At 39.3% G+C, this 16,124-nt stretch overlaps 1 protein-coding gene across 6 annotated transcripts in view; it reads right to left on the bottom strand.

Annotated features, from left to right (window-relative positions):
• Positions 1-16,124, bottom strand: part of LRRFIP1 (LRR binding FLII interacting protein 1) — a 114,239-nt gene that overhangs the window by 78,466 nt on the left and 19,649 nt on the right. The window lies entirely within an intron of this gene.

The raw sequence follows: 16,124 nt of genomic DNA, 5'->3' as shown, positions 1-16,124 counted from the left end.
ACATTTGGATATTGAATATATTAATGCCTCGCTACTATCAGAAAGCTTCAGAAATCTCAGATATGAAAAAAGTTACGTGATCTTTCTATTTTAGAAGAGACAGGTTTAAAAATAGTTCCTATAAGCAAATGAATTCCTGACCAAACTTTAAACTTTTCTGTTCCTTTGCTTAATAAGATTAAAAAAAAAAATCCACATAATTTTAAAAGATCAGACTGTAAAAATTAGTTTGGGTTAGAAGCATCTCACAGAACCTGTGAGTATACAGACATTTGTGTAGAAAAAACATATGCAAAAGTGAGACTTGTATCAAAGTGTTGCTCTGCTGGTATATCCACAGTATTAGGCTTTGCCATCTCCCAAGTCCTACCTCAAACCTAATCAGTTTTAAAGAGTTGTGAGCTTGCATTAACCATTTCTACCACAATTGCAAGTTTTGTAAACTGGAAAACCAACTGTGATTTCAAAGAATACCATGCAGAAGGGCAGAGGTTCTGCACTTCAGTCCTACCCCTGATTAGGCATATTGGGCAGGGAAACACAAGCAACATCTGAAAACTTTAGGAGTGTCAGTTACCTCATCAAGCTCTCCAACTCAACATGAAAAAAGACGATTGGTACCCCATTCACAAAGTCCAAAAATTCAGACATGGCTAACCATAATTACAATTTCAATCCAAATATTTGACTATATTGAGTACAGAGAATAAACTAGTATGGCATCTTAAATGTAAGAAGATCACATCTTTACCTTAAGAACCTTTGCAAATACTGAAGAGTCTTGTTATCAAGCATCTTAGCAAAAACTTGACAGTTCACTTTGAGAACTGTCTAATTTTCCCTTACAAAGGGGATAATAAGGACACCTACAGAGGAAGGTCTGAAACAGAGGAAATGTCCTGAAAACTGACCAAAAGAACTGTTACGGTGTTCCCATGACCACCCTAACTGCAACTTAAACTTATTTTTCTGAATTGGACTTTCATACAATGCGATCCTACAAGACAGGTTTGGTGGGAGATTAAATGGTAAATTTTTTAATGGAAAGTTCTTCTTTCAAGGGCATTCCAAGACTGTTTTCTTATTTTGTTTTTAAAGTTCCTCAGAATGCCAGAGCTTTATTTTTCTCTGTTCATTAATTCCCAGGCTCCAGGCAGAGGGAGTACAAACAGGTAGATGCTCCCCTCTGACAAGTCGATGGTGCTGTTGCAAGTTATCTGTTTAAGTGGTCAGCATTCTTAGTCTTGCTTAACATTTTAAACTGAAGACTAGGAAGAGGAGAAGGGGAATACACCCACTGCTAATGAGGAATTTACACATGAACACTGTCCACTTTGGAGAAACATTTGCTTATGTGTTTGCCAAGAAACCCATCTCAAAGATATAATTTAAGTATGTGATCAAAGGCTGGAAAGTCTTGTTGACACAGACCTTTTTTCCCCATAAAGGAGGAGAATGTTTATTTGGTAGAACACTGCAGTGAACAGCATGTACAGCTCTACAATGTAAGAGACAATTAGGGAGTTGCGTCCTAGTTCATAAATTATGTTGTCATGCAGTCACAAGGGGCCACCACTAAAAATATAGTCTAAACAATAACCGAACTCCCATCATGAGCTTGCAGGGATTACCAAAGTATATCCTGACAAAAGGAATTGATCTTAACACACCTGTCAGAAGTGAGGTATCCTGTAATCATTTCCATAGATCCCAGCAGTGATTTAGAGGCATACAGTATGCTTAGGATATTTTTTTCCTCCTCTCTCTCCTTTACTGCCTCCCCTTGGTGTTTAAAAGTGATAGTGTTGTAAAATTTACTAGTTTCTCAGGAAGGTGAGCCTGTCTCTTTCCCTCTACTACTCAGTCAGGCACCTTCACGTGCACCCTAGTAATAAAGAGATGCTTGACAAGTTGTTCAGTGGCTTGTGCCTGGTGTGGTCTCTGTTGCAGCACTGGGTTCCCTTTGCATACTAAACCATGGGTTTTGCTGGAGATGGGTTACCTGCAAACTGGATTCCACTTTAAGATGTACTGGACTTGTAGTAGGAGGGAAAGGAAAAAGTGCTTGAAGCATGTCCTTTAATTCAAACAAACGCTCTCCATGAGAAAACACTGGAGAGTTCTTGCCTCTGAAGGTGCTTTGATTCAGAAGGAAATTACAGAATTCTACAGAAAAATCAGCTCTGTAGAATCCTGTAAAAACAGAGATTTTTCTAAAGCACTGTAGCTCCAGAGCCTGGAGAATGGGAAGATCACTGTATATATAGGGCATACCAATTCCACTGCTCTTTAGCAATAAATAACTTGTCCTGTTCCCATACTCTGACCAAAACAGGGATGAAAGAACAATTCCAGTACAGGATGCTGGCCGGCAGCTCTGAAGAGGAGTGTTAGAGCTTTAAACCTCGACCAGTTTTCTATAGGTAGTGTATTCAGCAAAGGACCAACGCAGTATCAACTAACCATTTATATTACTTCAACTGCTGTTTTCTCTCAAAATAGCTCTAGTCAATAAGTGGTTGCTCCCACCACGGAAGAATTTGGATACCACTCTGCTGCTGTTATCTCAAAGAACAAAACCACACATTTTATAATACTACACTCATATACTTTAGAATAAGACTATTACTCATTTAAAATAGTTTTAAGAGAGTCTACACTGGAAACAGGTGGATCACTCATTCAAATAAATCAGAGTTGTTGAGGCTACAATGATACCTAGAAGGAAAAAGTTAAACAAAAACCACTAAATGTATTAGCAAATAGAAACTAGAATTTCACAAGAAAAGCATGCAAATCATCCTAGTGTTGTTTCCTGAAATACTTAATTGCATGAAGCTGCATTCAGTGATTTCTTCCACTTGCTTACCCAACTTCTTTATTAAAAAAAGATACATTTCTCTTTTACAGTGACCACACTGATCCTTTTAGTTCTCGGTTAGATCAGCATTTTGCAGCAAGTTTCATTCAAAATTTAGACAGAACTCAACTTCAAAACACACAAGTAGAATGGTTGTATTCCAGAGTACTTTTGAAATACTCTATTTCTGTAGAACAGCCTTTGTAATTAAAGTCACACAGAGTTCACTACAGACTTTAGAAAACTTAAAGCAGTCTGGCTGAAAGAGGGGCAGTATGTGAACAGGGGGTACCTAAGGAAGACAAGAGCTTGTATAACCCAGCCCACAGTAGACCTATAGTATGTACACCTCAAAGGGCTTTAAATCCTTCTTTATTACAAAACATGTATGTTTGGCATTCTGAATTTATTCATTTGGAGAGAAAAAAACAGAATGCTTGCTGTATAGGCACTAGGGTTATCAAGGTAGTGCAAATGAATTGGTAACATACAGAACTGGGTAACTTTTGCTTAAACCAGATACAAAGTGAAAGATGAAGATAAGTTACCACCTTAATGATCCTGCATCCTTGCTAGTTTGATATCTTCGTGTGATACCACAAATAAAAAAAGAGAGTTGAATTGTATTTCAGACTCTTGGTGCTCGACTGCAATTTCTTTCCAGCAAGGAAGCAAAGCTACAACCAGTGTTTCCCACCAGGACTGGTCCCCACAGGCACCCAGAACATGGGGAGGTCAGCAGAAAGACTCTCAGTAAGGAAGCAGACATGCAAAATTAATTCAGCCATTGGTACATATTACTGAAAGAGCAAACACATTTGTCCTGACCATGCTCACAGAGAAAGTAAGCACAATAACCAAATTTGGAGTCTGCAATAAACAGTAATATTTCATCCAGCTTCTTTACAGCATAAACACAGGTTGGGGAGGGCTCTGGGGCTGGGTGAATGCCAACATCGTTTTGAACATGGACATAAACAGAGGTTTTGTTCCTGAATGGTAAAATATTTGAAGCATAAATAAGAACTGAAATTCAGAGACCGCTATAGACAATGTAAACGATGGGGACTGAATTCTGATCTCCACTGAATGGCAAATTTAATCTGAATAAAAGTCTTAGAACACAGCTCTGCACTTCCAGCACATTAAAATATGGATACAAACCTCAGAAACTCCTTAAAACAGTGCTCAAACTACAAGTGTCAAGAGAAAAGAAACCACAAATTTTGAAGTAAAGGTTATCTATACCGTTCAGGTATAATATTACCCAGTCTTCAACATGAAGTGATATAAAGCTTTAAGAAAGGGCAGAGATACAAGATTAAGTTCTGGTTCGTTTCTCAAATCAAGCATTGCTTTCTGGTTTAATGACCTTAAAAAAAAGGCAACCAAAAGCCCACCTTTACTTGCATCACAGTAAGAACGAATATATTTGCAGGGAAAGTGGTTCTCTGTAGAAACGCAGTCTTCACATGCAGACAAATTTAAGAATGATTCTTTTAAGGCCAAGTAAAATGAAGATCAGAAATTTCAGGTAATCCACTGAATGCTCCCCCATATTATATGCTCTTGAAGGAGGTAGAGGAGGCAGTAATAGATTTCAAATGTTATCAGATACCCAATAGCTGGAGCTACTTGGACAGAAGCTAATGAAATGTCCAGTTCTTGGCCGTGCAAATTATATGGTATAGAGAAATTATGCAAATGGGTAGTGTGAAGTAAAGAATGTAAGAGATAAGAGGAAAAAGGAGCCAAAAATACTGTAGACTGAACGAAGCACACAGTGGGATATGCAGAAAACATTACAGAGATTAAGTAGATGATGAATGTAGAACAGGAGGCGCACAAGAGGGAAGGTAAATAAAATACTAGTGAAAATTAAAAATCGTGAAGGGGGAGGGAAAAAAGGGCCTAATAAAAGCATAGGAGACAAGAACCAAGGCCTAGAGGACCCAAGATTTAATAGCCATATTCCAGTTCCTGTACACAAACAGTTCAACATCAGTTAAGTGACTGAAACTGAACAGCTTCCAATGCTGAGACAAACTGTATCATTATTGTGAAATAGTGTAAGATTGGAATCAGATCATGTGAACTGCTGTTATTTCAGTGTCACACTAATGTGGGACCTTTCCATTTTGCAATAGGTCAGAACAATTTGTCTCTTAAGTTTCAGTGGGAAATTTCTGATGAGCTTCATGCCAAGAACTAGTCAGTGAAGTTGCACAGGTCTTTGCCATCAATTAGGAGCAATTCAGAATTCCACTGTGCTTCAGTTTCTTGTCCAGAGAATAGAGATCACATGTCCCTCTGCAGGAAAACAAATGCAAATAGTATTTTGAAATCTTCAGACACAACACACTACATAAAGAGTTTTTATGCCAGCAAAGCAATTGAGAAGCTACAAGAGAAAAATTAATCTTTCACGCAGCTACCGCATTTGTATTTACTGGGTATACAGGAGAGGACATAGGAAGCAAACAGAGCTCTTTCGGAATTTACTTTTCAGGAGCAACTTGCATAACATAGCAGCTCTCTGCAGACAAGAGCAATAGCCTGTGAAGCGCAACTCAGAAGCGCTGACTACAAGAGAGGAGATATAAGAGAGATCTTAATACTGTCAGTATAGCAGGCACTGGTACAGTTACAATCCAGACTTCTCCCTGCTTTTTCAAAAAAGTAAATCATACTATATACTAATAGCACAGCAGTATAAGTTCTTGAAAAAAAAAAGTAAATTTAAGAAGTGAATTAAATGCTTTTACAGATTAAGTCCTCTTGATAGAAAAGAATGTTCTAATTTGTAGAGGTATGCAGCGAAGCAAGTCTTAAGGTCAATATCCCATCCAGTATATCAGAGCAGTACCGACGATTAACTATTCCATCTAAAAAGACGGAGAATGAACTTCAAGCTTGCTTAAACTGGCCTGAAACCCACAAGAGGGAGCAGCAATCAAGCAAAGCAAACATTTTTTGTGTTTCTAAAGAGAAAGTACTTCTATCGCACAAAACTGGACCCCTGAATTTTCAGTATAAATATTTAATTACCTGACTATTCAGTCATTAAGAATGTGGATGAAAGTTATTAGCACCTTTTAATCTGACCTTGGGATAACAAAGAGGATTAAGAGACCACAGCAGAAGGTATACTCTTCTGTATTCCTACTGAGGACATAGTAATACAGCCTTAAATTATTACCCTTACTAAATGCATTTTAACCACCTATGCAAAGAAGCAAACCAACAAAGGTGGCAGGGGGTTGGAATATTTAGATTTTGTGTTGAAGTTCCCAGATCCCCAAAAACCACAAATCCTAGCTAACTTTATTTTGCCAGTAGTTAATGCTTTGTATCCTTGCTCTCCACTTCATCAATGCTTTTGAAGAACTCAAAGAAAAAAACATGTGGATTTTGTTGAACTAGCAGCTTTTCAAGAGGTAACAGCATCACTTCAACACATCAGGAAAAAACATATTAAGAGGTTTGAAAATATTCACAATGTTGTTTCCTGCAGGCTCCTGCAACCATATGACAGCCTTGTTTTTAAGTGAAAGAATACAAACAAGACAGCGCGCTTCACTAACAGTTAGATGGTTTTGAAGTAGGAGCACCTCAGAGCTCAAAGCAGAAGCTGAGGACTCAGCTAAATGCTTACAGGCAGAACCTCCCACATCACTTGGTCTCTTACCTCCCAGCTCAGTATTTCAGCACTTATTAATAATTTATTTCCTTTTCTTAGTTAAGAGCAGGAATTGTGAAGAGAGCACATTCAACTATAAATTGCAATAGAGAAGGGAGACTGCTGGAAGATTTTTGACAAAAGAATACTTTGAGGCAGGCCTTCTTCTTTTCTTGCTTCAAGGTGGTCCCACGAGTACCAATGATGCAGGAACCACTCCATCAGCCAGCTACAACCCACTCGGTCCTGAGGAGCCGGGCCCATGCAGCCTCTGCTCAGGGAACGGCGCCCTCAGGCTTTGAACCCACCGGTGTGGTGGCCGGCCAGCCCTGTGCGGTAAGGCCAAGGTGCGAGGCTGCAGGGAGTCACACCGTTCAGTTCTTCTAGCAGCTCCTGTAAGGTCTGCTTGGACTTCTTCTCATCCCCCCTGTCATTTTTGTTACTGCTCTCCTTTCCCAGGTTTCTCCCTCTAGGATTATATCCGCAGTCACCTCAACAGGTAATTCATTATATGCACATGCTACTCACCTGAAAAAGGGGAAGAATGTAGAAATCTGAATTTAAATGAAACTATGCCTTGGATCATAAAAAAAAAAAAAAAAAAAAGAAAAAGATTTTACATCCATCTGTAAAATCCTGCACAGCAGCTAGCAAGCCAATATCACAGGCAAAAATAATCCCCAATCAACCCACCCATTTTTATGTGTTCTGCATTCCTTTGGGAATAGACCTTGCACACATCAGTTGCTCCAACACAGACTCTAACAAAAGTTCTGGCCACCCCTCATGCTTCCCTGACTTCTTAAAGTCGTCTATTATGGATACAGAATTCCTCAGAGCCACAGAAGTACAAAACATAACTGGTTTTAGAGGCACGTCTGCCAGAAAAATACAAGATTTGCTGGTAATCATTCAAGAACGTTAACGTCTAATATTATTAATATCATAACACAGTTTACTACTAAAACTAGAGTAGACTTTTAGGTCATATGAAAAAAAAGCAATACATAAGGAAGTTACACACCAGAGTAACTTCCATTTATTTTCTTGGCTATGACAAAAGTTTCATGGAGAGCAAGTTTTCAGTTTTAATGATGCTTACAGCCACATCACCTTGCAGTCAGATAGTTGTAAGAGTTTAAACCAACTAAAATTTGGACAGAAGACCTCAAAGCCTTCTCTGTCACCAGAAGCAATGCTGCTTTAATAGGCAGCAAATCTCCACGGCTCAACAGCACCAATTAATCAGGGAAGTAACGGAGCTCCTTGAAATCTGAGATGCTGCCTCAAAGAAAAAACATCTCCTTGAGGTCACTCAGAATTCTTCGTGACCTTTTGCAAATACAGATAAATCCATTTGTCCCTGTTGATCTCCAAATGTCCACCTGCTCTTCCCTGGCAGTTACATGAAGATACTACGCCAGTGTACTTTATACAGTTGTGAAGCACTCCCGTCTGCTGCATTACAAGCCGCGTGCTGAAAGAAAAACTACGCTTGCTGAGCCAATTAAAAAAAAAAAAAAAAAAAAAAAAAAAAAAAAATCAATCAGTTGAGACTCAAGGGCATGAATGGCAAACTTATTCAGCTGCTCACAGCAAACACCAGTGAAGCAAATAGCTCCACCTGACCATTTTAAATGACTCTTCAAAAGATTTAAGCATTGCTGCTGATCAAAATATTACCTAAAAAAAAAAAAAGTATGAATAAATTTAAGATACAGTTGCCGACAGCAGCTAGATACAAACTGAATTGTGGAAAGACTCATCTGTCCAGCACAAAACTTTTGTTAGGAGTGCATTTTAAATACACTATACTGAATCTGCAGATATTGCATCTTACGGAGTAAAACTTGTTAGGGAACGAAAGTGTGTAAATATAGCATACAGCTTGGATATGTTCCATCTACAAGTAACTGAGAAAGCCTACTTTCACCTCGCAAAAGCATTTAACACTACTTTAGGTCTAGCCAATGCTGAGGAACAGACTTGTGAGCTATTTATATGCAAAGATAAAGGTGCCAAAAAAGGTTTTAAAAAACCTTGAGGTCATCAAGCCTCAGTCTATCTAGGAGATGTAGTGTTCCTGCTACACAGGCAGTTCTTCATATAGCTGCTATCAGCAAACAAGCAGAATAAAGTAAACCCAAGGAGAGATGCACCATTTCTCTGAAAAACACGTTTAAATAAGCAAAGACAGAAGCTAGAAGCGCTCAATATTTGGCCAGCATACGAATGCATTCAGCTTAGAAAACTATGCATCAGTTAACAGTGGGTGTAACATTTCCTCTAAATAAAACATGTGGAACTGCAAGATTTTACACCATTACACCATTAATGAAACAGTTATTTCACAGTGGGTAGCAATATCACAAAGTCACATCACTGCTCCATTCATACAGGGGGAAAAAAGGCTGCAGAATTATATCATTATTAACTTGACAGGGCTCTTAAAATTCTGGCAATGTCAAGGTTATCTGGAAACAACCCAGAATGTTCAGAGGACACTCCCCAGTTATGTTAATGGCTTGACAAGAGCCACAGTCAGCAAAGTCTGCTTCACTGAAAGCCTATAGTACCAAGACTGGAGGAGCCACTGGAGTATATAACTGCAGTTTATGCAAATCCAGTAGAGCGTCCATAGCAGGTCTGGGAAAAGCAAGGCTAAACCTCTTCAAATGGGAGAAGCGCTGCCATAAATCCAGCTATATACTAGGAATAAGCATGATAAACAGTCCAGATTTTGACAAAAATGCCATTATAACCATTCTGCTGCAACAAACTGCTTGGAGGTGCTCACATGCTAAAAAAGAGCATCTATTGGATCACTGCAACGTGACACTATACCTGCAGAGACACTACTGCTAATATCCTGGCAATTACCTGGATACAAGGAAACATTATAACAAGAACAGGTTACAGAGCAATCAGTATCAGTCCCAAAGGCACGCTTAGTAGATAGAAATTAAGGATGTCCAGTAATACTATGCCTGTCAAATACCTCATCCTATTTTCTTATCTGAACAATGTGGCAGCAGGAGAAAATCCATCCAGTGATGATTTAAGAAACAAGTAAGTGCACAGCAGCATCCTAAGGAAACTCTACATACAAAGGTATGTCTGTGTAAACAGCTCTTTAGCTATGCAAGAAGCAGCTAATTGCCCGTTTTTTGAAGATTTTAGTCAATGTCTAATTCAGAAGGAGTAACAGGTCACTTCATATTAAGCACCTATCAGAATTTGCATTACGGCAGGCTAAATGCTGAGCACCGATGCTGAACACTGGCTCAGCAGCAGCCAGGACAGCCAGATGCCACACAGGTCCTCAGCCCAGCTGCTATTCCTCACTGACCAGTTTTTCCACTCCAACCTAGAAATAAGGCTCCCCCACCCCAAATACTGCTTTGAGGGGTGGGAGGGAAGGATGCCCCTGCTCTCCAGCATTTCCAAACAGTAGACAAGATGTCCAGTGGTTTCAGTGGGGAACATCTGCAAAAAATCTGTATTTTTTAAGAAATGCCTTGGGGCTGCACACCTTCCTGTTGAGGACACTGCAGCTCCTCTCCAGGGCCGCTGGCAGCCAGCCCAGCAGCATGCTCTGCCGCTGTCCCTATTCCCTGCAGAGAGACTGAAGCCAGTCACACCCAGAGTATCAGGCAGAGCCTACACTTGGGACACAAGCACTGAATCCAAGAAGCTTTGCACCTCTCCCCATATGCGCTGATGGCATTTTACTTTGCACTCAGATACAGCACCCTAATGAGCTTATCACAGACAGCAAAATACTTTCCAGGTAAACTGCATCCAAGCTTGGCTTGGCAGGTGCCACTTAAGTACAAGTTAAGAGGAAAGCCCAGCCACTTAAATGCCCACTGCAATGGATGCAACACACACACTACAAGCATACCACATTAATGCTTACAAGTTCACCTCTGCAGTGGCTGCGCTTCTGAACCAGAAATTATTTGTCATGATTTGACCTCCTCTGACAGAAGATTTTCCCACTAAATACACAGACTGACTAATTTTAAAAGACTGGTACAGAATTGCCCTTAGTTGGTTCACCAGACTCAGGTTTAACACCTCTGGAGATAAATCATCCAGATTAGGTGTAATGGAATCTCATTACAGCTCTGTCGCAATATTTACTCTTCACAAATAAGTATCTATTTCTGCTGTCTTACTTATAAGATGTCCTTTTAGCTCTTCATGTTTTGGTGGCATCGGAGAACAATTGAGAACACAACCCACCTGTCTATATATTTATGCTATATGATATATATGCTATATACTGTAGTTGTGATGGACAATGCAGACCAAGTATAACACTGGTACCAGTACTGAGTCAATAGCACCCAAGTTATCTGGCCAATACCATCATCCACATCAAAATAAACTACTTAGTTGATCAGGATTAAACACAACATTTGCTTTAAATCAGATGTTTCACACTGTTTAGCTTTTGTTCTCAAAATGGTGTGTAGATAGCAAAGTAGGTGACAGCCTTAGTATGCTACTATTAGAATCCATTCCTCACTTTCATGCAGACTCATGTGGCTTAAATACTCTGGAAAAGAAAAGCTTTCTGCCACAGTCACTGTAAAGTCATATACTTCCACCTCCTTACAAAAAATGACCATACAGCTTTCATTCTAGCCATCTCTTCTATGAAGAAATTAAAAGTATATACAAATTATTTATCATCTTCCCCTCCCTGTGTAGGTTTTTTTTTTTTTTAGTCCCTTAAATTTTACTTAAGTATATTGTTGAGAGTATTGTTCATTTGCCCCGTATAAGAAACCATATCTATTTAACCTTTTTAATTTTGCTATGACATGGCATCAGTTGAAATAACAGCCATCCCTCACCACCCACCCAGACGAAGGGTTTATTTTCCCTTAACGATGTTCAGGATTGAGCTGCCACATTCTTACATCAATTTCACTGCTGCGGAAAGAACTCTAAATAGGCCGATTATCATCAATCCTATAAAAGTCTCTGTCCAGAGGATCAATGAGGTACACACAGAGCAGCCCACCAAGGCAGCTGCAGAACCTGAATATTCACGTGGTGAAAGCTTTGGCATTTACAAGGAGAATTTCACACATTTCTCCCGTGCTGAATCTGTACCTCCTGTACTATTCCCCCTTTCGCAGCTCGTGGGCAGGCACCGCTTGATCCGATCTCCTCAGGGCATTAATACACACTGTTAGTACGGCAGCTGCCACCCGTCCCACTCCGTCCTCCAGAGCAACGACAGCTTCGGTCTTAACTAGATGGATACGAGCGACAAGGGACAGATGGCAAAAGCGTACTCACCATGTGCTTCTTTCTGCAGAAGAGACACTGCTTCATAAATCTGCTGCACTAAAAAAAAAGCCTGACTTGGACTGCTGACGGATGCCAAGGGATACTCCTATATGATAACAGATTAGAGTTCCCTTTTCCTTTGTTCAGCTTTCAAATCTAATAGCAGCGGCACAGCTGAACCAAGACTGCCCATCACTCCTTATCCATTCACAGAGTGCTCCACAGGGTGATTAAGGAAATTATTTCTCTGCTCAATCCCCTGTGGTAGCTCAGTAAGAAGAAAAAAAAAAAAAATTGGCCATTTTTCATCACATTCATGCTGTGAAGTTTCCCCATGACAACACAGCTGATTTGCGCAACAGTTATTTCTATCACTAACAAAAGAAACAAAAGATCAGGAATAAAGGGAAAATTGAGTAAGAAAGGAGAAAAAAAACCCCTACCCTAGTTCTGGAAATACAATTCAAGTGTTAAAAAAAAATGGAGCCTTATAAAGAGTACAGGCTACACAACCACTAACAACCATGTTCTCTCACTTGCGTGACAGTATCTGGCAGAGAGGGAGGAAATGAGGCTTAAGTCCTGTTTATTATAAAATCCAAGACCTGATCTAGTTGTGAGACTACAAGGAGAAAACAAATTTAAGTGCTGACCTATAGTTCTAAAATTAGTTTTGTTAAATGCATTTACTACTAGCAAATGTCATTCTGATTACATGAAAGCCAAAACAGGACTCTAGAAAGCTATGTGTTCCTCACAGCATACATCATCCTCCAAAACTAGATTTCTTCGTGTCTAATAGGTATCAATTATTTGGGCTTTTTTATGGGCTCTTCTGTGCTGCCATAGTATGAACAGTACCAACTTCGTAATCCTTCAGTGACATGAAACACCAACACTGTTCTGAATCCAAAAGAATTGCCCATAGCCTTGACAATAAAATGTTTAAGTATTCATACAGAGGCTGAGTTCTGCTAAATAAGTAGACTATTATATTCCCAATCTTAAAGCAGCATCAGAATTGACACTATGCAACCACATTTTTTCTAGCACACAAGCTGTATGTAAAAATAGTCCTTTCTCCTGAAAGCAGTCTTTCATTCTTGACAGTGACATTTAAGCCTTTTATGCTACAGGAGTGTTTCATCCTGAATTCAGCACAGTTCTTGTGCTTTTTATCCTTCAAATGTGTTCACTAAAACACTCAAAGCCCACTCCGTTAGATTCACACTACACTGCCCCCAGACATCCTCAGTTGCAGCTCCCCAAGCAATGGTCCATCTACACATTACTGGGCTTTCTAGGAAACAATTTCAAAGAGAAATTGAAATAGTTGAATACAAAAAAAAAAAAGTTGAGAAGTTCTTATTTTTCTTATTTTAAAATATAGTTTTCCAGTTATATTCTTGTCACCACTGTCACCAGCAATTGCTCAGACTGCAAAGAATGACAATCAATTTAAGTATGAACCTTTGTCCTTGGAGTTAGATACTTCTGAACCGGCTTTCAGTCTCATGGTCACAAACCTGCAAGAGTCATCTACCTAAAGCATTGAGAGAACACAAGACTGGGTCTGTGCAATGTTCTCATCATTAAACCTTTGGTTACTGAAAGGAAGAAACAGTGTCAGGCTGTTAAGTTTTGGCAAGCCCCAACATGATGAAGGCGCACCGGAGAGAGGCAGTCAGCCTAAGCATCCTGCTCCAAGGTCTCCAAGCTGAGCCTCAACTGCACGTTCATGAGGAAAAAAAAACAAAACGCAGACAGCTTCAGAGATGGGGGCAAGTGCAAGGTGGTTTTGAAGTGACCAAGACCTAGACAGTCAAGAAAATATTTTCACAGATCTGAGCTTTAGGTTTTTTATTTCCAATTCACTGGTAGTTGATGGATTTTAAAGTGTTCGTGTTGCTCCAGAAAACCTTATGGTCTTAAGTAAAAAGTTAGTAGGCTCTATTAATGCAGAGGTATTTACAGAGTATTGTATTTAAAAATGAGCAGTGTCTTGATTTTTCCAAATCTAAACTTAAACCAACATCAACAACAGTTTACATTAAAATTTTAAATACTTATCAGCTGCATTACCAGCAAAGCAGGGTCTAATAATCTTTTAGCTTTGCAAGAACTTATAAAAATGGACCATTTCAGCAAATTCCACAAGACAGGAACCTTGGCACATGATACAGTGAAATTTCTAACCCAGTTCTCCAGCAAAATCCTGGTTAATCCAGTCAAAAGCCCTTTATTCTCATCCCGTGTTTAGCATTAGTTTTTATATTTTTCAACTGACACTGTCAGTTTGTTCACACACCTGAGTAAAGTATTTGTTTATTACAGACAGAAAAAGGACAGGGTCACGAAAACAATCACCACACTAAAGTCAGTCTCTCACCCACACTGTCTAAGCAGAAGATAAAATCTGTAGCTCTGGGAGCAGTGGAAGAAGTTCAGTCCTACAAAGCAAAATCTATACAAGCTAAGGTCTTCATGAACACCCGATTTCACCTGAAAGAGTGTTTTTATTCCCAACTTCAGGGCTGGAAGTGATGCAAGAATGTATGCTGTAAAAAGTTTCCTAGAGACACAGCAATGTATTCTTGCTTCCACTAGAAGAATGAACAGCATCTGCCTAAACTTCCTTTGAACAGAAGTAAGACTCAACCATGCTAGACACGAACAGCAAAACTGAGCACAAAGGTCTGAATCTATTATTCAACCCGTTTCCCTGATCCCTTCTGTAGATGTATTATAGGCTCAAGAACACCACAGGCTTTACCATATTCTGCATAATTCCCACAGGCTGCAGTGGGAATAGATTCAGGACTTGTACAGACCCACAAGAAGGTCTGGTCAGCTCCAAGAGTTAATCACTAGTTATTCTTCCTCCTCAATACCACGTGAATCTACGTACCTTTTTGGGGGATGGCTGCACCACACTCCCAGGCAGAGGTGGGATGGGAATCTCAGAATTAAGATGACAATTTATCTTGATGACTAACTCTGCAAATGACATACGAATTCCATCTCAAAATCCAAGAGTTGTCAATATTAAAATATCAAAAGTATAAAGTGTAAGCAAAAAGCTGAAGCTACAGTTTTATCGATGACAAACGGTACTGTTAAAATACTGGAATTTATCTGTGCAAAACTGGAATGACTGTTTCCTGGTCCCTCACACAACCAAGACAGGAAGTACAGAGAAAGTGACTTTAGGAGCAATGACACTGAAGCATTTCCATAGCGTAGACAAAGGAATCTCAAACTTAGCCTAGCACATCAACCATAAGGGGTTTTTTTGTTAAAATCTAGGAATGAACATCCCATATTTTGATGAATAAGACATTAAACGCATGTTTAACCTTTAACTAAATTGAAGAAATACCTAAGGAACAGGACCAAGACAGCTTTAGTATCTAGAATTTTAGCACTTTCTTAATTATGTCAATCAGAAGAAGCTGTAAAATACTCTCCCCTCCTTCCTTACACATGCTTTGTAGTGAGTAGGTGATGATTAACTTTAACAGGAAAAGCCCTAGCAAACAGCCTACTCACAAATATGCCAAGACGACTGATGTTAATCTAATGTAAGCAAGAGTACTGCAACAGGTCACAATCCTGAAGTCCTTATAAACACTGCACAGAGAGATGGGAGTGTTAATTCCTCCCACCAAGAAATCTCCATCAGCGAAGTATCCCAAGATTAACAGGTGAGTTTTTCAGTATCTCTTTCCATCCTAATTGTTTTTGCAGACATCCAGCTGCAATCTTCCTTAGTATCAACACAGACCTGACAGCTAGAGATGAGTTTACAGATCTCACTAACAGCAGTCCAAGGTATTAATTCCCTGCCCTAGTATCATCTTAAGTTTATTACAAGTGCTCAGGTGACTAATTTATGCTTTCAGACAGTCCAGATTGTTAGGCATTCTTTATGTCAATGCTGCAATCTAAGGAGAAGCAAGTGGAATGCAAAGAGCAAAAAAGCAACATAAAGTTGCCTAATTTGGCATACTCTTTTGGTTGAAAAATGTCAGCTGTTGGAAGTTGTTAGAAGCTGTCAGACAAACACTTCCTCTGAAATATTACTTAGTAACGGTCATCTCAGTGCATGTGCCAGCACTGCCTTGCTCATTTCCAGAAATCTGCCTAAAGTCTGGATGTTTGGGTTCACAGAATTGTTACTAATTTAAGAGGTCCTCATTGAGTGCCTAAAATTGAATAATTCTTTTAATTTCTAATGTGGTAATAATAGGAGTAATTTCTCCATATGCTCAGATATTT

Source organism: Athene noctua, chromosome 7 (genome assembly GCF_965140245.1).
Source record: "Athene noctua chromosome 7, bAthNoc1.hap1.1, whole genome shotgun sequence".
Lineage (NCBI taxonomy): Eukaryota > Metazoa > Chordata > Aves > Strigiformes > Strigidae > Athene > Athene noctua.
The sequence above is the reverse complement of the archived record's forward strand: the minus strand, read 5'-3'. Positions and strand labels throughout refer to the sequence as shown.